Source organism: Neofelis nebulosa, chromosome 4 (genome assembly GCF_028018385.1).
Source record: "Neofelis nebulosa isolate mNeoNeb1 chromosome 4, mNeoNeb1.pri, whole genome shotgun sequence".
Classification (NCBI taxonomy): domain Eukaryota; kingdom Metazoa; phylum Chordata; class Mammalia; order Carnivora; family Felidae; genus Neofelis; species Neofelis nebulosa.
The window spans coordinates 113409360-113435837 of NC_080785.1; the positions used below are offsets into that span (position 1 = coordinate 113409360).

General features: G+C 51.0%; 1 protein-coding gene and 1 long non-coding RNA gene across 5 annotated transcripts in view; both read right to left on the reverse strand.

Moving 5' to 3' along the window:
- Positions 1–26478, reverse strand: part of IQSEC1 (IQ motif and Sec7 domain ArfGEF 1) — a 404132-nt gene that overhangs the window by 220106 nt on the left and 157548 nt on the right. The gene's annotated exons all lie outside the window — the stretch shown is intronic.
- Positions 2634–8672, reverse strand: LOC131509758 (uncharacterized). The gene is made up of 3 exons (XR_009260686.1): positions 6076–8672; positions 4410–5839; positions 2634–2745 (listed from the first exon to the last, which is right to left on the reverse strand). It is a non-coding gene; the product is annotated as an uncharacterized LOC131509758 (long non-coding RNA).

A 26478-nucleotide genomic window follows, 5' to 3' on the forward strand; every position in this document is an offset into this window, starting at 1 on the left:
TCACATGGAGCACAGACACGCAGCGCTGGGCTCCGCAGCTGGGCCCTGCAGGCTGCCAGGGATGCCAGTCTGAGAGGGCACACTAAGTGATGCCTACGTGCTGATCTGGAGAGAGTCCCTCCAGCTGTGGCCTGGAAGGTTCTGAAGCCTCACCAGCAGGCACTAGCTAGTCTGAGAGGCAGGGGCCCTAGGGAGGAGCCGACTGGCTTTGGAACTGACCCTAGCCGGACCCTGGCAGTGTGCAGCCTCAGCTTCTACACTGCCCACGCCTGTGGCCTCCGGTCTGCCGCGGGTGGGGGGGGTGGCCCTGCCCCCCCCATCATCTGACCAGAGCCCGTGCTCCCATCCGTCGGATGGGCAGGCTCATGTCTACGCTCTGCGGGTGAGCTCTGCTGGACCTGAAAACGGCAAGACGGGCAGAGGGCCAGGCAGGAGCTCAGCATCACCCTCCAGCCCAGAGAGCCGTGGAAGCGGCCCCGTTGTGCCAGATTCAACCAGCTCTCTGAGGCAGGAGGATGGCATTCCTTTCACCACCGCCTAGGCCTGCCTGGGCCTGCAGGCCTTTGCTCCTGTGCTCCCCTCCATACCTGCCCCCCCCCGCCCCCGCCTGTCCCCTCTTCCTCCCCTTCTGGTCCCAGCTCACAAGACTCCTCCTTGGTTGTGCTATTCCATCTACCTCCCCCCCCACCCCCCCAGTGAGCGCTGACGTCCCTCCTCTAGACCACCACCACACAGAGGTCAGCTTTTCCGAGGAGAGCTTGTGTGCTGGGTCTGGTCCAGTTTCTGGTGGGTGTCTGTCCCCTCCAGTATGGGGAGCCCAGCAGGGTCCACCTCACAACCCGCATGAAAATAATACCGTCGAACAGCCACAATTCCTTGGAATCAATGGGCTTCTCCGAGAACTGTCCACCTACTGCCTAAGCCGCACAGCCAGTGAGGTTGGCCGTCGGGGAATGGTACCTCCCTCCCTATTCCAACAGCGAGAAACTCAAGGGCCACAGAGGGAGGTGACTTCTCCAGCATCACTGCCCACCCTCCAACCTTCTGGGAGGCTGAGAAGCTTTTCTGTCATGTCCCATCAGGGCCCTCAAACCCCAGGAAACACCTCATTTCCCCAGAGCAGGGGCCTGCTGAGTGACCACATCCCCTAATCATGGAGCATCTGGTTTCATCCGTGTCCCTGCGGATTCTTGTAATAACAAGATCATGTGGAGAGACATCATACCCAGGGACGTGATGCTTCGGCGATTCGTCTCTCTTTCATTTTGTTCACCTGATACACGTTTTAAATGACTACTGGGCTGTGGACACAGGAAGGCTTGATTCACTAGAAAGAATCGTGGTGGGTTTTCTTAGAAGACAAAGTCAGGAATTTAAGGCATCCAGACGTGTCCAATGAGCAGAGTGGAGACAAAGATGTCTCTCCCGCTGCTGTGTCCGGGAACACAGCTGCCCACATACGACCACCACGCCCTCGGATCAGAGCCTGCCACTGATATCCACGGTGTGAAAGGGCTTGGAACCCACTGTCATCTTTATCACCATCCCTCGACCCCAAGAAGCAAACACCATGAGCTTGCAAAGGCACTCCAACAGGAACAGGGCACTTGTGTTCCCAGGAATACACACAGACGCCAGATATTTACTTCTGGTTCCAACTTCTCTTGGGTTCATCCTCTTTCAAGTCCTGGAAACTCAGGGCACCACTTCTTGCCCTACAATCCCTCCATCAGATCCCCCCATCGCCCACTCTCCCAGGAAGCTCCCCCTACCTGGACACCTCCAAATCCTCCTCAAAGCCATCTCTGACTCCCCCTCTTCCTTGCCTTCTCGCTGGCCTCTTTACACTAATTTCCTGCTAGAAAGATCATAATGGGTTCAAATGCTGCTGCTTGCACACCTATCTCCCCCGTCACGGGGCAGGTTGTGGGAGCAGGGCGCAGGGCTGATGTACCCCCGTTACCTCCAGCCCCTCAGCATGGGCCCGGGCACATTGGTGGGGGGTGGAGTAGGGCCTCAAAGAAGCATGATCTAAATCCCTGGGCTCTGTTTTCCTCAAACTTAGAGTGTAGTGAAAGAGCTCTAATGACAAAGAAGGTAAATTCTAGGTATTCTGAACAGAGACCAGGCAATCCTTTCCTGAGTATTTCACAGTGAAGCCAAGACCTCATTGGTGAGTAACTGTCAACTGCCCAACAGTGGGAGTGAAGAACTTTTCCAGGAGAGAGAGAGTCACAGACAAATGTTGTAAGGAGGGAGGGAGCAACTTGTGTAAGGACCGAAAGGCCAATGGTGCCTCAGCAAAGCAATGGGGCGATGGGCAAGAGTTCATGGATTATGCGTATCGGTTAGGTTAGGATGGGTTACGCTGCATAACACACAATTCTCTAAATCTCAGTGGCCTACAATAAAGTTTCTTTATGTCTCAGACTACATGCACATGTGGCTCTCCTTCGTCTCCTCTCCCCTCTGGACTCAGGTTGAGGGGAGACTCAGGTCTGTCTCTATCTGGAATATTGCCATTGTCGTGGAAAAAGGAAAAGAAAAGTGGTAAATTACTCACTGGTTCTTAACGCGTGTGCTCACATCTGTTTTCACTGTTCAGCAGCCCCTCTGCCATGCCCGAGGACAACATGGGCCGTGCTGTATAATCCTCCAACCGAGCAGGGCACTTCTATACAGGGCACCGAATGTGGGGGAGTGGTAATCCAGTTCCACACCGTGCTTATGATTTTGACGTCTTTCCTAGGATCGGTGAAATCTGTTGAACAAACTGTTCATTTCTAAAAATCCCTCTGGCTGTAGTGAGAGACACAGATTGGAAATGGGCAAGGGTGGGATTCGGGAGAAAATTCAGGAGGCTGCCTCAGTTTCCCAGGCAAAAAAAAAAAAAAGAAAAGTACTTTACACTAGGGTCATGGCAGTGGAAATGGAGAGAAGCCAAGAGATTTAAAAGATGGAAGGGTCTAGTGATATACAAACAGGAGCAGAGGTGAGTGAATGTGTGACTCCAGAATGGCGAAAAGATACAGTAGGCTTGGCTTCTCATGTCTTAAACAGTTGCTGGCTCCCATCTTTGGGGAGGACCAGCTACTCTATTCTCTACTTGTCCTTGGGCTCTCTATGTTCTCCTAAGAAATCTCCCTTCTTGCTTGAAAAAAAAAAAGGCTGAGCTAAATCAAGATGGGAACACATGGATGTGGTGAGCAGCCGAGTGAGCTGACAAATGAGTGACACAGTGACCAGGGGAATTAATTCATGTCTCCAAGTGTTCAAAGAGTGAAGAGAAACTAGACCCAAGCGGAAGAAAAAGAAAGTCCTCCCACTGGGCATGCCTCAAAAGGATCCCTCGCCTCCCTACTGACACATCAGGCATCTTTCTTCTTCCACGGGGCTATGACCAATTTCGGCTATAACAGAGAAAGGGGAGTGGGTGAGAGAAGAAGAAGGGAGGGACAGGGAGGCAGAGGAAGGATGGACTCCATGGACATATAGCAACCTCTATAGAATCCTCTCGTCTCCTCCATGTGGCCTCCCTCCCTATGCTTTCTTTTCAGAGTTCCAGACTTGAATTTCAGTGGTGGGAGGGCTTGGGATTCACAAGCACCTCAAAAGAGAATTTCTGTAGCAGCAACATTAGGCCACCTTACAGGAACTTAGAGCCTTGGGGTCCACACAGGCACAGAAAGCCGCGGGGTCTCCTCTGCCCTGGGTGTTCTCAATAGCCAAGAAGAGGAAAGTTCAGACACAGAACTGTATGGTTGTGGACTCAGTTCAGTGCACCCACGGGGACAGCAAACGAGATGCTCCCTGTGGCAGCAGAGGGAGTGCTGTGGTCACTGTTCACGGTGTTTACAGGCTGACTCAGCTGGAGAGGCTTGTTCTAAGACCCAGCCACACAGGATGTCAGAGCTGAGAGGGCTCCAGGATTTCACTTTCCCAGTGCCTCATTTTGCAGATAAGAAAGCACAAGTCCAGAGAGGGGAAAGACTTCCCTCGGGGCCACACAATGGGTGGCACCGAGGGACTGGAAGCTAGCCTCTAGATGCTTGCTCAGACAAATCTCATTTCCTTGGAAGGCTCCTGGGATTTGCCCCCAGAAACCCAGAATAATTAGACTCTGAAAACTCATGGGAGCACATAGTAGGTACTCAGTGGACACTGGTTGACTGAATAAAGGATTATACCGGGACGCAAAAAAACAAATCTTGAAGCTGGGCATGGGCCCCGGATCCTGAATTCAAACAGGAAGTCGTGTTCCTTTTTGGTGTGGGTGAAATGGTCCGGAAGAAAGCAGTGGGGAAAGGGAAGAAGTGCTGCCACGAAGACAGTGGGGTGGCGGGAAGAGGATAAGAGCAGGTGCAACCCAGGATATTAAGCGCAGAGGAGGGCAGCAACTGGACACTAACCTCTGTTCTCTCAGGTTCACTTCTACCCTGGAAATCAGGTTGAACGGCTCAGGAGTTTCCTTAGGGAGGGTGGTCACACGACCTCAATCTGGCCATCCTCCCTGGCCACAGTGATTGGCTCAGCACTGGGTATGTGCCAGTCAGGTCCCAGTGGGTCCAGACCTTAGGGCTGGAATCATAGGGAATGAGGGGTTCTTTTTCTGTTGGGAGGCGGAAGGTGACTGTTGGGGGCCATCTTGCTTTCCTAACGGAAAAGCCCAGCTGAGAATGACACCAGCACAGAGGAAAGTAAGCAAGGCCAAGAGGTCGGGAAAGATGATTGCTACTGATGTCATCAAGCACCCAGGTACGGCCTTGCCTAAAACTGTCTGCCCTTAGCCTTCTTAGGTACGTAAATCATTCTCTCCTGCCTCGTTTGATTGCTTGTTTAGGCCGCTTTGGTTTTTCTGTCACTCAGTGGCTATCAAAAAACAACAACAACAGCAACAACAACAACAACTACAATTGCTCCTTGAAGTTGTCTAAATGGAGCATGCTGGAATTGTGACAGTATGGATTTAGGCTAGGTTCAAGGGGGACTTTGAGATAACAGTGCAAAACTCCACAGTCTAACCTGGAGAGCCAAATGGATTCAAACCGTATCTGTTGGCGGCCTGCTATAGGCTGGGCCAGTCACATTACCCAAATTAATCCTCATAGGACCGACCCTGTTAAGGTAGCAACTGATGACCCCATTTTAGAGGATGTGGCGGAGGCTCAGAGAAAGGAGGTGACAGGGCTATAGCTTGGAAGTGTGGAGCCCAGATTGCACACCCGGATTCTGCTGTGTGCAGCCTGAGAAGCCTCATGGTACAGCCTGTCCGTGTGTCAGGGCACCCGGCCCCACGCCTGGCATTCTGTGGGTGCCTGAGACTTGGTAACTGTCATGTGCCTGTTACAAGACTCAAAAAAGCAATGTGCACTGAAGGCAGGCAGGAACCTTCTTTCCCCAGCACTAACACAACTTCCCAGTTCCCTGAGGACTAGAATCCCTCTCTTTCCCTTGCTTTCCTTGGCAGAGTCCTGCTCATGTGACCACAGGGCAGTCCCCCATTCACAGCCGGCATTGGGAGCTGCTACAAGGGAGGCCAAGAGCCTTCACCCCTCCACCATGCCTGGGGACATCTCTTTCCTTGGAGCCTTGGGGAACCTGACACCCGACCTGCACACCCGAGGTCTTTTCCAGAACATGCCAAGAGTCTCACTCGGTTTGGAATGGGATGTATCCATCACTGCACTTTCCATGTCTCACTCGTGCACTCCTTTCTGTGCACGGTGGCCTCCCGTGCCTGCCACAGGAGAGGCCAAGCTGACAAGAAATCAACAGCTTAGCACTTGAAGGGACAAACGAGGCAAGAGGTGACAGCTGGAAAGCTCTATTTAGAAAAGACCTCACGCGGGGCGTCTGGGTGGCTCAGTCGGTTAAGCATCCGACTTCGGCTCAGGTCACGATCTCGCGGTCCGCGGGTTCGAGCCCCGTGTCGGGCTCTGGGCTGATGGCTCAGAGCCTGGAGCCTGCTTCCGATCCTGTGTTTCCCTCTCTCTCTGCCCCTCCCCCACTCATGCTGTGTCTCTCTCTGTCTGAAAAATAAATAAACGTTAAAAAAAATTAAAAAAAAGAAAAGACCTCACGCTTTACACTGAAGAGGCTGTCGAAGCCCTCGGGGTCCGGAAGCAGTGCTTGGGCCAAAGTGAACTGGAAGGCTTCATGATGGCTGGAGGCTCTGGCCATGATGGGGGAGGAGAGGGTGTGGTGAGGTCCCTGGGGTGACCCGAAGGCCCACTGCGTGCAGGCTCAGGTTGGCCAGAGAGGAAAAGGCAGAGGCTTGTCCCAGAGGTGTTCACAGACCAAACATGAATGCGCCAACCAGACAGACAGAGCACTGTAGCTCATGGGTGTAGAGTACAGGGACAGGGGCAGAGATCCAAGTCTGCTGGGGAACTAGTTAAGAACAGAGAAATTTTAACCGACACTAGAAGGCTGTATCAGTTGGATGTGTTTGGCTGAAGTGACAGAAAACCCTACCAAGAGTGGCTTAAACTCTGAAGGCATCTAACATTGAATGTTTAATGACGATGTGAGAGATGGGAGGTCCAGAGGTGGTCTGGTGGCTCACAATGTCATCAGTGACCCAGGTGCCGCCTGCCTCTCCGTTCTACCGTTAACAGAATATTGGTGTCACTGGTTCACGGTTGCCGTGTGGCTGCCTCCACTCCGGCCGTCACATCTGCACAGTTAGCACTCAAGTCGGAAGCAAGGGGGCACCTTCTTGAACCCTGCCCACCTCTACTCAGGAAGGAGAATCTCTCACAGAAGCCCCCAAAGACTTCCTCTAATACCTCATTGGCCAGAACTGGGTCCCGAGCCCCTTCCCCAGCCAGTCACCAGCTGCAGGAAAAGTGGTTGCCGTGACTGGCTTGGACCAACCCTGATTCCTCCAAGTGGAGCATCCACAGGAAGAAGGCAGGGCGGGCTGGACAAAGGCTACTATGTGAGCATCTGACACCATCCAGCTCTAAGGGACAAGTGGATAAGGGAGCCGAGGGCTCAAAGCACAGGGAATGGAGAGCCGAAGGAATGGCACAGAGGTGCAGAGGTGTGGGGACAGTTTGGGTGCTCGGGATTACTGCTGGTTCCTTACCGTGGGAACACAGCACAGGTGGGAAAGGTGGGCAGGCCCTCATTTTCCAGTTTAGGCCTGGAGTGGGGCAGGCCTTAGGCTATGGGGAGCTCCTAGGAGACGCTGAGCATGAGAGTGAGTGCGGGAGCAGAGGGGAAATCGCAGTTTTGTACGGGCACTTTAGGAACGGAGTAGAGCCATTCTGCGACAGCCAATAATGTCGCTAATAAAACTCTGGTGGCCTCTATTCAAACGGATGATTATAATTGACAAGAGAGAGCAAACATGACCTTAACTCGTACATTTGGTAGTGGCAGCTACCTGTTTCTGGATATTAGAACGCACACCCTCAGCCTGGTCCTTTAGACAGCTACTGTGTCACATCCGCGACCCTGTGGCCCCCACTGGTCCCACCTGCCCTCAGCCTGGCTTCCAGCCGGAGGCTCCAGGGGCCCTGAAATGACTCTGTGCCCAGTGTTGTCATGTACACGGGATGCCCCCAGCTCGAGGGTGGGGCTGACTGTGTCCCACTCTCCAGAAAAGACAGCAGAGGCTGGAAGTGAGTGGGGGTTTGCTGTGAGGTGTGGGGTAGGGTGTGACCCCAGAGCCTCTGCCTTTCCCCGTCCACCGTGCTATGTATGACTTCAGGACTTCAGGAAGTTTGCTTATTGGCTAAACAAACCGAAGGGGGGCTCAGAACTCCTGCTCACTCCAGCGCTCCACCAGGGGGGTGCAGAGGATGGGAAGGGAGAGGACATGGGGAGGGGAGGGAGGAGGGCTCTGCTCTGTGCCATGCTCACCCATGCAGAGGGGCACACATGTGACCCCATAAACGTGTCATTCATCCGTTATGCCCTGGGGCCCTCTGAGCTGAGTGTGAAGAATGCCCTGCTCTTGCAGGGACCACACGGTCCGGGGGTGCCCAGGTGGGCAGGTGCACCGCAGGGGAGGCCCTCACGGTCCAGCCCGTGTCTGAGAGGGCAGCAGCCCTAATGAAGGCCCTCTGTTCCAGGAAATCACATCCTGGGATGGACAGGTGCCTGGGTTGCCAGGTCAGCCAATTCTGGCCTTAAAGGGCAAGCTGGTATCATCCAGGGGGCTGATTTTTTTTTTAATTAAATGGCACACTGAGAACCCACTAGTCAAGCCCCAATCCTGCTCTCTTGTAGCCCTCAGCCTCAGCTTTGATTTCTTCTGGGGCCACAGCTTCTGAGCTTCAAGTTGAGTCCCATTATGCACATCAATTCTGTTCCCTTCCTGCATTGACTTTAGTGTTAAGAGGCCACCCCAATAAACTCCCCCTCGCACACAGGCCAGCAGGCCTCTTTTCATGCAGTTCTGTAAAACGTTGAGCTGAGGGTTTAGAATCACAAGGCTGGGAGGGGCCTGTCTGACCAAGCAGGGTGGGTGGGCGGGCACCAAGGATTCACCCAGAAAACCTCAGCCAGCAAAGTGTCAGGCCGCCAGGAGAGCTGCCGCCAGGGATTGAGTGGGTTTAGAGGAAATCGATTAAGTGGATTCATCCAGCTGCCTCCGGGATGGCAGGCCCTGGAGGTGGGCTGTATGTGTGAAAGATGGAGTGTCCCAGCCGCCTGGACCCGCCCCTTCTCCAAACCAGGTGGCGAGACATGGCTTTGAAATAGGAACACTGGCATTCAAAGCTGGCTCCATCTCTTAGTCATCAAAAGGAAAATGAGCCTCAGTTTTCTTACCTGTAAACTGGGACTCTTGAAAGCCCTCCCTCTTAGGGTGGGGTGGGGGGGGGGATTAAGCGAGGTAACACCGGGTTAGCTCGGAAGCTGGTTGGGGCTGAGTGTGCTCCCAGACACGCTATCATTGCTGTCAGAATGCTTTCTCCATAAAGCATTTTACTCCGCCTTTGTGTCTGCCACAACTCCTCGGCTCTGCTGTTCTGGTGCAAAACAAACCTTAGCCATAGAGTCCGCACTCTCCAGCTCTGCTTTCTGGGTGACGGGGGTTCAGGCACCTGGGACCCGCCATGTGTCACAGTCGCATTTTCAACAGTGGGCAGGGCTGTTTTCCCAACAAGTTGCACTTGGCCTTGGATCGCTAACCCTGTTCTAGGAGGCTGGCTGGGCATGAGTCCCCTGGAGTCCCCTAAAGTCCCCGGGCAGAGGCTCATGTGCCCTGGAATCCATACCTCCCGGCCCCCAAGCAGTGGGGCAATTGTAAATCGTGCCCCTGGGGGCCTTGCAGCTAAGACCCGAGTGAGTGGCGCTCTGTCCCTTATTCAAACTACCAGGAAACCCAGTCGTGGGAGACGAGGGATTCGCCCAGGTCACACAAACTCAGTTCAGACTTCCTGGGGCACTGTGACCTGCTCTTCATCACTGTCAGTGACAAGGGAAAGGCCTCAGGTGGGAGGGGTGTGTGGGCAGGAGGACCTGTTGGGTCACGCTAGCCTCGCCTGTCAAGGAGCAGCTCTGGGTGACACATGGCCCACGTGTGTCACCTTTCAGCTCGTAAGAGAAGGTCCCTTTGGAAGCACTGGCTTCTGTCCTTCGATGGAGAGCCGACTGCGTGCCAAACACAGCAACCCTACGAGTCAGGTTGGGAAAGCCGGGCACAGAGAGGTCAGGGCAGTTTCCAGGTCACACAGCAGGTAGGGGCAGAGCTGGGGTCTGATGCAGACCTGATGCACAGGCCCACACTCTCTACTTCCCCAGGAGCCATCATGACACATGCCAGTGTCCCTCAGAGAGGTACCAGCTATCAGCCCCGGGAGCTATCCCTGCCCAACAACCAGGCAGTCATAAAAGGGAGGAAGGACAGGGACGTCTCCTGGGTGCCAGGCTGGGTTTGAATCCTGGCTCTGTCTCCGGGTGAGTCGCCAAGTCCTCCTATCCCCATGGTGCTGAAATCAGCAACTACTTTTTAAAAAATTTTTTCTAATTATCGTTTTTTATTTAGTTTTGAGAGAGAGAGATAGAGACACAGAGCGTGAGCGAGGGAAGGGCCAGAGAGAGAGGGAGACACGGAATCCGAAGCCAGCTCCAGGCAGTGAGGCGGCTCTGCCAGTGAGGCGGAGACCTAGCGGCCTGCAGGCCACCGCACCCTGCCCAGGAGGCTGATTTTGGGGTGGTGGTGGTGGTGAAGGGGTGCCCCTGCATGTCCACAAGGAGGCCACCAGGTGGGGGCACAGGGGCTGCGCATATCCTGAATCTGGACCCTGTCTCGGGGCTCCTGGCCCTCAGCCCATCTCTAGTCAAGCGACTTTAACCAAGGGCCAGGAACTAGGCCGCAGGGGCCAAATCCAGACTTTGAAAGAATTAATTTTCACATTCAACATTGGAAGAGTTCAGATGGAAACCCAGGTGTGGCAATTTTAGCGGTGGCTGTGTGATCTGACATGAGAAGATCTAGCTGGGGAGGAGCCAACATGGGGGGAGGGAGAGCGTGCAAGTTGTTTTTGCATCTTGCATCCATGAAATATAGCCAGATCAACTCCAAACCATCCTGCACACCTAGAAAACTGATCTGAGTATTAACACAACAACATGCACAACCTGAACCACAGAACTCAGCAGGTACACGACACGGAGAGGCGAACTGGGGGAGAGAGAAGCCGCGGAGGGCAGGGAGCTGTTTTTGCATGTAGAGAGAGGATGGAGACGCGGGCGGGGGGGTGAGGTACGGGAAAAGCACTCCCCCCCAAAAGCATTTGGAGAGAAAGTGAAAAAGTGGAAACAGCCACAGTGACTGAACTAAAAAGGGAGAAAGGAGAAAGGAGAGGGCTTAAATTCCATTAAGATGCTATAAACAGGTGGAACGCAGAGCCTGGAAGTCCGCAGCTCAATACCTGGCAGTGCTCTGGTGGGAAGGGCAAATCCCCAGGAGGAGAGTGAAGTCCAGAGGGTCTTCGAGCCACAGGGGAGAGGCGGTTCCCCTGCTGGGAGGACATCTGGTAGAGGCGATGCGGCCCCCACAGAGGCAAAGGTACCAACAGACCCCGGAGAACAACCGTATTCGCCGGTGCTGGAACAAGGTTGTCAAGGGTGAAGCCTGGCGCCAGAATTGTGTCGTGATTTTGCATAATCCCTGAAATGCTGCCGCTATATGATTGCGTGAACTTTTTCTGGGGCGGGCTGGCACCCGGTCGCAGTCTCTGCGCATCAGCAGTAGCACGGTCCTGTGAACGTTCCTGGGTGCGGTTGGCACCTGGCCATTGCTCAGTGAGACTGTCCCGCGGAAAGTCTCAGCGGGTCAAAGCCACAGACCCTCAGAAGTGAGGGGTCGGGAAACACCGCTGCATCTGAGATAAAACTCAGGAGGGAGGTGCCGCCTGGCAACCTGACGGCTTGGTCACGGACAGTGTAAAAGCAGGCAGTGAATGGAAGCCGGAGACAAAGGACAGGTGTGCGACTGCTGGTTGGGGAGAGCAGAGTTCCCATACTAGAGACTGGGTAGCCGGGAGTTGCCATTTTCACCCCTCCCGCTCATGAGCATACATACCTACAAGCGCCACAACAATCCACCCCAGTAAGCTAAGCAGCACCATCTAGTGGAGAATGGAGCCGTTACACTAAGCCCCGTCCAACTGGGCCAACCTAGCTCTTCAGGAACACCACAAGTCTCTCTGCTTGCTTAGTTTATGGACTACAAAGTGCTTCATAGTTTGACTTCTAGGGAAAAAGGATGTAATTTCAACCATATTTCAGGCTGTTTGCTGGTCCATCTATTCCATTTTCTTTTTCTTTTTTTTGTTTCTTTTCTTTTTCTTCACTACAGGAAGAGAAAAATTTATTTTTCCATTTTTATTAAAAATATTTTTCTTTAATTTTTCTTTCTACTATACTTTTTACTTTTTTGTAAGTTTTCAAATTCTATTTTACTTCCATAATTTCATTTTATTCTATATTCATTTTTCATTCTATATTCATTTTTTTCAAATTTTCAAATGTTTTCCTTCCCCCCCCCCCCCTTTTTTTCCCTCCAATCTATCAATCTCATTTCAAGAACCAGAACAAAACACACCTAGGATCTAGCATCATTTATTTGATTTTTGTGTGTGTGTGTTTAATTTTTAATTTTATATTTTTATATGATTAATTCCTCTTCTTCCTTGAAAATGACAAGACGAAGTTATTCACCCCAAAAGAAAGAGCAGGAAGAAACGACAGCCAGGGACTTTAACCGACACAGACCCAATCAAGATGTCTGAATCAGAATTTAGAATCACGATAATAAGAATACTACCTGGAGTCGAAAATAGATTAGAACCCCTTTCTGCACAGATAACAGAAGTTAAATCTAGTCAGGATGAAATAAAAAATGCTATACTGAGCTGCAATCTTGAAAGGATGCCATGGTGGCAAGGATGGATGAGGCAGACAAGTGATTCAGGGATACAGAGGACAAACTTATGGAGAATAATGAAGCAGAAAAATAGAGGGAGACCAAGGCAAAAGAGCATGATTTAAGAATTAGAGAAATCAGTGACTCATTAAAAAGGAACAACATCAGAATCATAGGGGTCTCAGGAGATGAAGAGAGAGAGAAAGGGGTAGAAGGTTTAAGTGAGCAAATCACAGAAGAAAAGTGTCCTAATCTGGAGAAAGACACAGACATCAAAATCCAGGAGGTACAGAGGACTCCCATTAGATTCAACAAAAACTGACCATCAACAAGGCATCTCATAGTCAAATTCACAAAATACTCAGGCGAGGAAAGAATCATGAAAGCAGCAAGGGAAACAAGTCCTTAACCTACAAGGGAAGACAGGTCAGGTTTTCAGCAGACCTATCACCAGAAACTTGGCAGGTCAGAAAGGAGTGGCAGAATATATTCAATGTGCTGAATTGGAAAAATATGCAGCCAAAAATTCTTTACCCAGCAAGGCTGTCATTCAAAATAGAAGGAGAGATTAAAAGTTTCTTAGACAAACAAAATTTAAAGGAGTTTGTGACCACTAAACCAGTTCTGCAAGGAAGTTTAAGGGGGACTCTCTGAGGGGGGAAAGGATGAAAAAAAAGAGAGAGAGAGAGAGAGAGAGAGAGAGAGAGAGAGAGAGAGAGACCAAAAGCAACAAAGACTAGAAAGGACAAGAGAACACCACCAGAAACTCCAACTCCACAAGAAACATAATGGCAATAAATTTATATCTTTCAGTACTCACTCTAAATGTCAATGGACTAAATGCTCCAACCAAAAGACATAGGGTAACAGAATGGATAAGAAGACAAGATCCATGTATATGCTGTTTACAAGAGATCCACTTTAGAACTAAAGATATCTTCAGATTGACAGTAAGGGGATGGAATACCATCTATCATGCTAATGGCTGACAAAAGAAAGCCAGAGTAGCCATACTTATATCAGACCATCTAGACTTTAAAATAAAGACTGTAACAAGAGATGAAGAAGAGCATTATATCATAATGAAGGGTCTATCCACCAAGAAGACCTAACAATTGTAAAGATTTATGCTCCAAATGTAGGAGGACCCAAATGTATAAGTCAATTAATCACAAACAGAAAGAAACTCATTGATAATAATACCATCATAGTAGGGGACTTCAACACCCCACTTACAACAATGGACAGATCATCTAAACAGAAAACCAAGAAGTAAACAATGGCTTTGAATGACACACTGGACCAGATGGACTTAACAGATATATTCAGAAAATTAAATCCTAAAGCAACACGGGGTGCCTGGGTGGCTCAGTCAGTTATGCGTCCGACTTTAGCTCAGGTCATGATCTCGTGGTCCGTGAGTTCGAGCCCCACGTTGGGCTCTGTGCTGACAGCTCAGAGCCTGGAGTCTGCTTCAGATTCTGTGTCTCCCTCTCTCTCTAATCCTCCCCCATTTATGCTCTGTCTCTCTCTGTCTCAAAAATAAAGAAACGTTTAAAAAATTTAAATCCTAAAGCAAGGGAATATACATTCTTCTCCAGTGCACTCAGAATTTGCTCCAGAATAGATCATGTACTGGGACACAAATAAATCCTCAACAAACACAAAAAGATAGAGATCATAACATGGATAGTTTCAGACCACAATGCTGGGAAACTCAAAATCAACCACAAGAAAAAGATGTGGAAAGATAACAAATACTTGGAGACTAAAGAACATCCTACTAAAGAATGAATGGGCCAACCAAGAAGCTGAAGAGGACATTTAAAAGTACATGGAAGCCAATGAAAATAACACCACAGCCCAAAACCTCTGGGACACTGCAAAGGCGGTCATAAGAGGGAAGGATATAGCAATCCAGGCCTTCTGACAGAAGGAGGAAAGGTATCAGATACACAACCTAACCTTACACCTTGAAGAGCTGGAAAAAGGACAGCAAGGAAAACCCAACACCAGCAGAAGACAGGAAATAATAAAGATTAGAGCAGAAATCAATGCTATCAAAACCAAAAAACAAAACAAAACAAAACAAAAACCCAGTAGAACAGATCAATGAAACCAGAAGCTGGTTCTTTGAAAGCATTAACACAATTGATAAACCACTAGCCAGTTTGACCAAAAAGAAAAAGGAAAGGACCCAAATAAATAAAATCAGGAATGAAACAGGAGAGATCACAACCAACACAACAGAAATAAAAACAATAAGAGATTATTATGAACAATTATATGCCAATAAAATGGGCAGTCTCGAAGAAACGGACAAATTCCCAGAAACCTATAAATACCAAATCTGAAACAGGAAGAAATGGAAAATTTGAACAGACCCATAACCAGTAAAGAAATCTAAATAGTAATCAAAAATCTCCCCCAAAACAAGAGTCCAGGGCCAGATGGCTTTCCAGAGGAATTCTACCAAACATTTAAGGAAGAGTTAACACTTATTCTCTTGAAGCTGTTACAAAAAAATAGAAGAGTGGAAGGAAAACTTCCAAACCCTTTCTATGAGGCCAGCATTACCTGGATTCCAAAACCAGTCAGAGACCCCACTAAAAAGGAGAACTATAGACCAATTTTCCTGCTGAACATGGATGCAAAAGTCCTCAACAAGGTATTAGCCAACAGGACACAACAATACATTAAAAAAATTATTCGCCACGACCAAGTGGGATTTATACCTGGGATGCAGGGCTGGTTCAGTATCTGCAAACAATAGATAGGATTAATCACCTCAATAAAAGAAAGGACAAGAACCACATGATCCTCTCAATAGATGCAGAGAAAGCATTTGACAGCATCCTTTCTTGATAAAAACCATCAAGAGAGTAGGGATAGAAGGATCGCGCCTTGAGATCATAAAAGCCATATATGAAAGACCAATGCTAATATCATCTTCAATGGGGAAAAACTGAGAGCTTTCCCCCTAAGGTCAGGAACACGGCAGGGATGTCCACTCTCACCATTGTTATTCAACATAGTATTGAGAGTCTTAGTCTCAGCAATCAGACCACACAAAGAAATAAAAGGTATCCAAATCAGCCAGGAGGAGGTCAAACTTTCACTCTTTGCAGATGACATGATACTCTATGTGGAAAACCCAAAAGATTCCATCAAAAAACTGCTAGAACTGACCCATGAGTTCAGCAAAGTCACAGGATATAAAATGAATGCACAGAAATCAGTTGCATTCCTATACACCAACAATGAAGCAACAGAAAGAGAAATCAAGGAATCGATCCCATTTACAACTGCACCAAAAACCACGAAACACCTAGGGATAAATCTAACCAAAGAGGTGAAAAAGCTATACACTGAAAACTATAGAAAGCTTATGAAAGAATTTGAAGAAGACACAAAGAAATGGAAAAATATTCCATGGTCCTGGATAGGAAGAACAAATATTGCTAAAATGTCAATGCTATCCAAAGCAATCTACATAGTCAATGCAATCCCTATCAAAATAACACCAGCATTCTTCCTAGAGCTAGAACAAAGAATCTTAAAATTTGTATGGAACCACAAAAGACCCTGAAGAGCCAAAGCAATCTTGAAAAAGAAAACCAAAGCGGGAGGCATCACAATCCCAGACTTCAAACTTTATTACAAAGCTGTAATCACCAAGACAGTATGGTACTGGCACAAAAACAGACCCTCAGATCAATGGAACACAATAGGGAACCCAGAAATGGAGCCACAAATGTATGGCCAACTAATCTTTGACAAAGCAGGAAAGAATACCCAATGCAATAAAGACGGTCCCTTCAGCAATTGGTGCTGGGAAAACTGGACAGCGACATGCAGAAAAATGAACCTGGCCCACTTTCTTACACCATACACAAAACTAAACTCAAAATAGATGAAAGACCTAAACATAAGACAGGAAGCCATCAAAATCCTCCAGGAGCAAGCAGGCAAAAATCTCTTTGATCTTGGCCACAGCAACTTCGTACTCAGCACGTCTCTGGAGGCAAGGAAACAAAAAGCAAAAATGAACTACTGGGGCCTCATCAAAAGGAAAATTCTGCACAGTGAAGGAAACAATCGGCAAGACTTAAAGGCAACCAACAGAATGGGAGAAGATATTTGCAAATGACGTATCAGATAAAGGGTTAGTATCCAAAACCTATAAAGAACTTATCCAACTCAACACCCAAAAATCAAACAATCCAGTGAAGAAATGGGCAAAAGACATGAATAGACACTTCTCCAAAGAAGACATACAGATGGCCAACCGAAACATGATAAAATGCTCAACGTCACTCATCATCAGGGGAATACAAATCAAAACCACAAAGAGAGAACACCTCATACCTGTCAGAATGGCTAACCTTAACAACTCAGGCAACAACAGATGTTGGCGAGGATGCGGAGAAAGAGGATCTCTTTTGCATTGTTGGTGGCAATGCAAGTTGCTGCAGCCACTCTGGAAAACAGTAGGGAGGTTCCTCAAAAAATTAAAAATAGAACTACCCTACGATCCAGCCATTGCACTACTAGATATTTATCCAAGGGATACAGGTATGCTGTTCTGAAGGGACACATGCACGCCAATGTTTACAGCAGCACTGTCGACAATAGCCAAAGTATGGAAAGAGCCCAAATGTCCATCTCTGGATGAATGGATAAAGATGTGGTATATACATACAATGGAGTATTACTCGGCAATCAAAAAGAATGAAATCTTGCCATTTGCAACTACGTGGATGGAACTAGAGGGTATTATGCTAAGTGAAGTTAGTGAGAGAAAGACAAATTCCTATAACTTCACTCCTATGAGGACTTTCAGATACAAAACAGAGGGAAGGGAAGCAAAAATAATATAAATACAGGGAGAGAGACAAAACATAAGAGACTCTTACACCTGGAGAACAAACAGAGGGTTACTGGAGGGGTTGTGGGAGGGGGGATGGGCTAAATGTGTAAGGGGCATTAAGGAATCTATATTGTTGCACTATATGCTAACTAACTTGCATATAAAGTCAAAAAAATAAATATAAACAGAAAAAGAAGATCCAGACGCTTGAGGGACATTCCCTCCAGGCCATTCTCTTCTGGGGCTGAGCTGGAGCCATCCTGTGGACAGAGCTTGTCCCCCTCCACAGTCCCCACTGCTCCCTAAGCTCCCCCTGCCTCTCCAGACTCGGCCCCTGGAGTCATCTGAGTCTGCTGTCCTCCCTGCTGCCTCATGGAGCTTCACTTCCTCATCTGGGCATGAACCACAGCCATGTCAGCCTGCCCCAGTCCCTGGCCAGGGGTCTCAATGGGCTGAGAAGGTAGCCCTCAAGGCCGGCCCTGCAGAGGCAGCTGAGAAGGGGAGGAGGTGGGCCAGGAGTTGGCAACAAGGGCTCTGGGAAGTGTCCCCAAGGTATGCCACGGCTTCTGACTTCCCAAGATCCACCCTAACAGTCCCTCATACGGCCCTCCATCAGGCATTTGCAGACCCCAGCCAGCGGGTGTCTGTGGTCCCAAGGTCAACACTGAGGGCACACAGCAGCAGACGCCCGGCCCAGCGCTCCAGTTCTGGCATGTATAGCTCATGTATGGCACATGTGCTCATGTATAGCACAGCATCCTGTGAGGTGGCTGTGGCCAGGCCCACTTGCAGGGAGACAAGGGGCTTGCCCGAGGTCATGCACACTAATAGGGTTAGAACCTCAGTCTGCCAGTCTATAAAGCTGCCCCTCAAAAAGCAGACCATGTCCCCAGGAGACTGGTCATCAGGCAGTTACAATCAGGTGATTTGAGTATAGATGGGGTGAGTGTGTCAGGGTGGGGGGTGGGCAGGCAGGGTCGGAAGAGCAGAGTCCTGAAGGGGGAGGGGCTTTGCTAGGTGCTGAGGACCCAGCTTGTGCAAAGGCCCAGGGGTGGGGTGCAATGGGGGCGACAGGGCTCACATGCTAAGGCAGGAGCAGCGGGGTGGGACAGAAGGTGACACTGGGCGCACTCGCCCCCATGTGTGGAAGCCCCCAGATTCCCCCCTCCTCCCGGCTCCACCCACGTCCTGGCAGCCCTGTCTCCACGACTCCATCTGTCTCCTGCCCTGAGGCCCGGCCCCCTAGCCGTCTCCTCAGCGTCCTGAGCTTCCACACTGTCCTGTCTTGGCTCAGACACAACAGATGGATTCCCGCCCTTGAAGTGATAATTAGTTTCTCATTACCGAGAGGTACCATTCTGACATGTCCTCAAAGTTTAAAATAAATTAAAATTGGAAAAAAAAATCCAGACTCTTAATGGTGTAAATGAGCACGGGAGTAAGAGAAGGTCCCTCGGCTCCTATTAATGATGAAGCCCTTCTGGTCCTAGAGAGAGGGAGGAGGTGGGCTTGACCCACAGGTGGCCTGTGTCTATTCAGTATTCTATCTATCGTCACATTTTTCTCAGCCCGTTTCTGCATCTGGCCCAGAGCCCTTAGAGAGCTCACGGACTGGAGAGGAACCAGGGTGATCACAGCCCTGTGCCGGAGGGGTCTCGGTGAGGCCAGAGGGGGCTGTGGAAGGCGGTGGGAATCAAGAAGGGCTTCGAGGAGGAGGGTCTCCCAGGATGAGCCATCATCTGGCCACAAGGAAGCAATGGGAATACATGATGAATGAGTAAGTGAATGAATGAATGAACGAATGAACAAATGGGTGCCCATCCAACAGAGAGCAAGAGGGAGCAGCCAGCCCAGGCCCGGGTGAAAACGCGAGGCACCTTGAGTGGGAGGGCTGTAGTGTGATAACTGCCACACACCTGTCCTTATGGCTCTCTCGCTGCCACACCTAGCCTGAGCCGGCTGCATGGGAGCCCTGCTCTGTCCTCTGCTCCGGGACACTGCTCATCATTCCTAGCAACATCCCCCAGGGTGGCCTCAGTATCCCCACGTGTACTTGTACCTGCCCCCTGGGGGTTGGCTGAGTTCAACAGATTGATAACGCAGACTCGGGTTAATTAGCTAGAAAGGTGAAACCAAGGAGTACCGAATGCACAAAATACAGACTCGAGACAAAGCTAAGATTCCACACTAATAATTATGACACGGGCATCCCGCTGTAGCCTCAGGGCCTTTGCACTTGCTCTTCTCGCAACCTGGAACTCTGCACAGTGCATCACTTGCTCCCGAAACACCTTTAGGAACTGCATCCAACATCCTTCCTGATTTTATTTTTCTCCACTCTATACGCCGCCACCTGACTTCGCGTACACGTCACTTCTGTTTTTCTCGTCTCTCCCACTAGACCGTTGGCTACATGAGAATGGAGACCCCTGCTGGCTTGAGCCACCGCTGTGCCCTGGTGTCTGGAACCAGCCCGGCATGCGAGGGCCTCAGTGAATGTGCCCCAGGTGAGTGAATGTTGTAGACCACAAACCAGAATGTCCTGGGTAGTGCTGAGGGCTGTTTATTCACCCTTTATTGACCCCCTACGTGTGCCTGGCACCGACCTAGGCGTAGACACAGCAATGAATGAGACAAAACAAACAAACAAACAACAACCCCCAGATACCTCTGTGCCCTGCTCCTGAGGCAAAGACACTGTGGAGGGCAGACAGTGAGCACACTGTGTTAGAAGGGGCATGCGCGGCAGAGGAAAGGCAGGGGTCAGGAGGCTCAGAAGTGCCAGGGTGGGGCTGGAGGAGGCTGGGGGCCAGCCATGGCTGGGGCGTGGGGGAACAATCATGGGAGAAGAGATTGCACAGGACCTGGTGCCCTTGTGCATGAGGACTCTTCCTCCAGATGGGGGAGCCGTGCCTGGGTGCTCGAGCAGGGGTGGAGCCCTGAATGCCCCGAAGGGATGAAGTTGGTAATGGCAAGGGAGACTAGGGGTGGGGGACGCTGTGACTGGGGGTTGGGTAGGCGGGGATGGTTCCTCCGAGAAGGTGACACGTAAGATGAGGCCGGTGTGCGTGCGTCTGTCTGCCTGACAGGTCGCGTGCTGAGTCACTTTGACTTGACCTCTCTGGCTTGTCACCACCCCCTCCCGCCCCCAGGAAGAATCCTCCTTCTAGGGGCCCACTCGCCAAATAGAAACGACCAACGCAGAGCCCACACCCCCCCACCTCCTTTCAGGCTGTCAGACTCTCCGACTCCGGGCCACTGTCTTCCTGGCGTCATCACCCCTGGGCCAGGTACCAGATCATTCGGGACAGCCCCCACCCAGGCCCCAGGGTCCTGAAATTATCCACACTAGCCAATCCTAAGCGTGTCACCTGCCTTGCTCGTTCCCTCCTGCAGAAACCACAAGGAAGGCACCTGTCACAATTGTCCCTCCTCCTGGGGTTTCTTCACGTGGCCCTGCACGGTGTGGCGTGCCCCTTCCTCCTGGGAACCGTGAGTAACAAACTCTTCTCAAAGGCATCGTCTCCTGATCTGTAGGCCTTACTGAACCTCAGATTTTCTCTAGACACACTTTATTTTAAAGCGGCACTACCAGACCCTTTGCAGACAATTAAGAGTAACAAACAAATGGACTGTATACGTTGTCATGACATCTTCAGCAAAGTTAATGTTATTAGAAGTCCTTCCCCCCCATAAGATGCAGGTTCCGTAAGAGCGGAGGGCATATAGGACATGACCCTGAGCAGACCAGGCACCTGCGAAGTCCTCGGTATCTGTCTCCCCAGACTGAGAGCTCAGGCCCAGTCGTCCTCAAGTCCCGGGCTCCACCTTCCTACCGTGCTTGCTGTTTGGTCAGTTCGTCAAATTCAGCTTTTAAGCTTGTCAGCTTCGCAGGGAACTTGTCAGCTCCAAACTCATCTTTCGAGCAATAATCAAGTTACACCGTGCGCGAGACGGCCTGTTCCCGGAGTTATTTAATTAGAATTCGCAGCTAGTAGCGGGGCGAGAGTCAGCACAGCCTATTTCAAAGCCAGCTACCTCTCTGGCGGAGGGTGGGAATGCACGGTGTGGGAGGGAAGAGGATGAAGTCCCTGAAGATACGAGGTGGACTCCTTACGTTGGGAGCATGGAGCCTCTTGTATTTCCAGGGAAGCCCCTGAAGAGGGGAGGGCTAGAGCTGAGCTTGGCTGTTCACCCCACGGAAGGAAGGGCTGAGAATTTCGGAGGGCTGTGGTTCTGGGAGCAGCCTGGCCCAAAGGAAGCACACGGAAAAGTCTGCCCCAAGACTGCTGTCCTGGTTACGACAAGGTTCAGCTGCTGTCACGGAGGTGCCCTGCATGAGTTTGCATCTCTCTCCGGCTCGGTCTACAGGCAGACGGTCCAAGGCTGGCCTGGCAGGGCTGCCCCAGGAAGCTCCTCTCCCCAAAGCCCTGTCATCCCAGAGGAGCCGCCCTGGGGCCAGGGTGGGAGTTTGCGTTCCCAGCAGCAGGACAGGGAGAGAAGCAGAAAGGGCCTGGTTCTCTGCTAGGAGACACCCCAGAAGGACAAATCGCTTCCCGTCCCATCCAGGGGGGAGAGTCTGGTCACTCAACCGGCCCTGCCGCAGAGGATGCCGGGAACCCTAGGGTCTTGGGCGGCCACACGCGCAGTTCAAAGTCCGGTGTCTGGTTACTCCGAGTAGTGGATAATGCCACCGGGAGCCACATGGACACGTCTGCCACATCCCCTTTAATGTCCTCTCTCGGCACTGACCACTCTCTACCCTGAGTTCATGTTTTACGAGAGACTGTTCATCACACAAGCTGCATGAAGTAATTTCATAATTCAGGAAGCAGGTGAGAACCCACCAGGGGTGTCAAATCGCTGAGGGACGTGATGACTGTCTCTGAAGCTCCCCACCCAGAGCCCACTGTGCACCTGCAGCCAAAGGTGTCTTGAGTCGCGGAAGTCGTCACGTTGGTCCCCACTCTTTAGAACATGAAGACTGTCCCCGAGAACCCGCTTGGACTAAGGAGACCAGAGGCAGCCAGGGGCCCTGAGCTCACAGGAGAAAGTCTCATTGGTCGAGCATCCCATGCTCCCAGCAGACTGCTTCCGAGGCCCTGAGCTAGGGGACATTCAAGTCTGGGGATGCAGAGCAAAATGCACTAGTGGGCGTGGTCCTGGAAATAAGGGGTGCTGCTCCAAACGCCCACCCCTGCCTGCCTCCCCCACCTCTGTCCTGTATGTGCACAACTTCCTTTGGTGTGAAAACCCTCCAGGTTCCTGTGGTGGGGGCCGGGGGGGAGATCCCTCCCCATGTGGGACATGGAAAAGCTAGACTCCTGCATTACAGTGGAGACTCAGCTGCAACGTTTGGGACCCCTAAGCTACTTTGGGGGCCCACCCCCACGCCATTTGCACTCCCACACAGGCTGGTTCTCAGGACTTTGTTACCCTGTTGTGAACTCTTGGTCATAAGCAACATAGGCCACAGGACCTAAATGTTCCCCTTGGCCCTTCTGAAAATGTGGGGCAATGTTAGTGTAGGAAGGTAGGATATAATCTCTACATTGCTTTCTTTTTTTTTTTTTTTAATTTTTTAAATGTTTATTTATTTTTGAGAGACAGAGAGAGACAGAGCATGAGCATGGGAGGGACAGAGAGAAGGGGAGAGACAGAACCGAAGCAGGCTCCAGGGTCCGAGCTGTCAGCACAGAGCCCGATGCGGGGCTCGAACCCACAAACTGCAAGGTCACGACCTGAGCTAAATTGGGACACTTAAACAACTGAGCCACCCAGGCGCCCCACAATCTCTACATTTCTGTAAAAAAAAAAAAATTGTTATAACATTTCTTTATTTTTGAGAGAGACAGAGACAGAGTGAGAGCTGGGGAGGGGCAGAGAGAGAGGGAGACACAGGATCTGAAGCAGGCTCCGGGCTCCAAGCCGTCAGCACAGGGCCCGATGAGGAACTCGGACCCAGGAACTGCAAGATCGTGACCTGAGCCGAAGTCGGCCACTCACTGACTGAGCCACCCAGGCGCCTCCAAGGTCTGCATTTCTGCCCTGCAATACTCCCACGACAAGTCCCTTGGGTGATTTTTCCATTTAGTTGTTCTGCTGAATTCCCTAGGACTGCATCACTCCACATTCCTCCGACCGGGACATGCGCGGCCCCAATTCTGTGCGGCGAGGATGCGAACAGAGTATCTGTGATACACCTTTCTGCGGCATCAACTTCATTACAAGATTTGGAATAACGGCCTCCCTCCTCCCCACACAAAAAACACAAGAGCAGGGGAGGAGAGAGATGCCTCAGGAAAAGCAGCCCAGTCTCTAAAGCTTCACCCAGCTGGGGACAGAAGGACAGACCCGCAGCTAGGGTGGCCTCTCCTCTTGTAGGCCGCGGACACGAGATACCCTCTTGATGGGAATCCACTGCAGAGAACTCTGAGGGGTGTGCACATTCCCGTTGTCCACGGGACCGTATCTGCTTGCCCGGGCCACCGTGCCCACACGGTGCACCCACGTTGCATCACACACACCCGCGTGGGTTTGGGTCCGATTCCTGGCCAGTGTCCTGCACCTGTCCCGGGGCTTCCTGGAGCTCAGCATCTTTCGCTGCACTTAAAATGCAGGGACGGGGAACCTGGGTGGGCCTCAGTCCCTCGGCATCCCACACGTGGTTTTGCTCAGGTCGTGATCTCACAGTTTTGTGAGTTGGAGCCCCACATCGGGCTCTGAGCTGACAGCACAGAGGCTGCTTGGGTTCTCTCTCTGCCCCTCCAGCACTCGCACTGTCCCTCTCTTTCAAAACAAGTATTTATTGAAGTTGCTTTAAACTTCGAAAATGAAACAAAACAAAACAAAATAAAATGGAGGCATGGAGCCGTGGCTCTCTCATTTGGGTTTTATTTTACTTTACTGTTTTGAAAAATCTTTTTTTTCAATCTGTATGCAGTTTCTACACAGCGGTTTTCTGGCTCTAGGGACGTGCTCCCTGGCTCCCAGCGTTCGCCGTGCGTGTCTGAGTCTGTGGTGAATGGGTCACACCTGGCCGGGCTAATGGTTCTCATGATGCTGGTTCCTACAGAAGTCAAAAGGCTCCACTTTGAGAATATGCTGGAGCTGCAGAAGGCTGGAATGAGGCTCCAGGAGAGGGCTGGGCTCTAGGCTGGTGGGAGACTGCCTGGACATTTTGCCTTCTGCTCTGTCATTACCTGAGGCAGCCGGGGGGTCCTCAGTGTCATGGCCTGGCTCCACATAAGGACTGAGTCCTTCCTTATGCCCTATATTTTCCCATCAGTCCTTCATAATGGCTTTGAACTCTGCTCTCTTGCTTGGGTGGACGCTCATCAATTTCCTCCAAAGGTTTTCTCATTTGAGGGTCGCAAATACTAGAACATAGTTGCATTCCCTGTTCGGTATTTGTCCTGGCGCCTCCCAGAAGACCCCCCCCCCCCCCGCCCCAGATGGCTGGAACTTGGATCGGGGAAGGGCTGTGGCTCATGGAGTCAGCAAAAAGGAAGGGCCTCACCATGATGGTGTGGCCCTCCACCTTGTGCTTCCTACAACTCCAAATCCAGCAGGTCACTATCCCACCGACACTCCTCCAGCCTGTGAAGCTGTTCTGGATCTGATCCCACCCGTCGCCCTGGTCAGTCTCCTGTGCCATGTCCCCGGGCTTCCTGGAGCTCAGCATCGTTCCCTGCACTTAAAACGCAGGGACGGGGCTCCTGGGTGGGCCTCAGTGGCTCAAGCGTCCCACTCTTGGTCTTGCTCAGGTCGCCATCTCACAGTTTTGTGGGCTGGAGCCCCGCGTCGGGCTCCGAGCTGATAGCACAGAGTAGACTTGGGATTCTCCCTCTGTCCCTCCCCTACTCGCACTGTCCCTCTCTAAGTAAATATTCATTTAAGTTTTTTGAAACGGTATCCTTTCCCACGTGCTATGTGTTCAGGGGTGTATATTTCTTCTCTTGACGTGGGCACTCGCCCAATGGGACAGGATCCCGTCCTTGGTGTTATCTCTGGGGCTCTTTTTTAGGAGTTGGGGGGAGAGGGGAGACCCAGGAAATGGGAATTGACCTAAGCAGGGGCTGGCATGGCTGGCTGCCCAGCCTTCTACCCAGATCCATTCCTGCCATTAGAACTTCTGTTCCCAGGGAAAGTGGTCTCCTCTGCCCCACCCCTGGGCCCCACTGTGCGACGCTGTGTCTGTATATTGTATACAAAGGTACTTGTCTTTTCACTTTGTAAAGTACAATGGGCATGGATTAAACCAATATAAACAGATAAAAAGAATAATCAAATACAATAAAACCCAGGTAAAGTGAAAGAACAAAATAAAGACATGGACTGTGGCTCAGCTGCTTCCTTCGGTGCAGCTTCCTGTCTTCCTTCAGTGTAGGTTTCAAATGGTGTTATTTGATGATATTTATTAAGGTCAAAGGGGTACGATTTTATTCCCTTTTTTAGGTGTCACATAGCAAAACGCTGTTACTAAGAATCTGAATAACCTTCGTACCGGTCCCTTTTGGCTCGTGTTGCCAAATTGGGATCCTGGGGTCATTGTCCATGGCTCCCAGTATTCACTACTGGCGGTGGACCTTGTTCCCCATGACAGAGGCTGGGTCCCGTCGGTTCCCTCTGGGGCTCAGCTTAGTGCTGGGGGTGTTGCTGCCGGATGATGTGCCCGAGCTCCAGTGGGGGGGGGGGGGGCGGGGCGGGGCTGAACTGGAGCTGGAGGAGAAGGCTCCAGGGCTCCGCTAGGGGGCTGGGCTGGGCTCCCTTTGGGGATCCTGGACTCTAGGCTGTCTGGGAGACTGTCTGGCATTTTTTCCTTGTGCTCTGTCTCCTGGTGCCCTTCGGGCCTCGGTTTCTCTTTGAAGAGTTCGGCAGGTATAGGGGGCTCACCGGCAGTCTTTTGTCCTGCCACTGACCTGTTGTACCTCCTGGTTTGGGGAAGGACTGTGGCTGTGCGAGTCGGCAAAACGGGAGGGCCTTACCATGATGGTGTGCCCTGTGATGAGGGAGCATAAGGTAGGCTGAGGGCAAAATACAGGCCGGTACTGTACCCCTCCCGCCCCCCTGGTTGGAATATGTTTGATAACCCCAGACAGTCCTGGCTACCCAAGAAGAAAGGAAAGGGGTATAAGGGCTTGCCATGGTGATGTGTGGAAAGTAAGGCCAGTGGAAAACAAATCCCCCTACTGCCTACAGCCCAGTGACAAGTCCTTGAAAC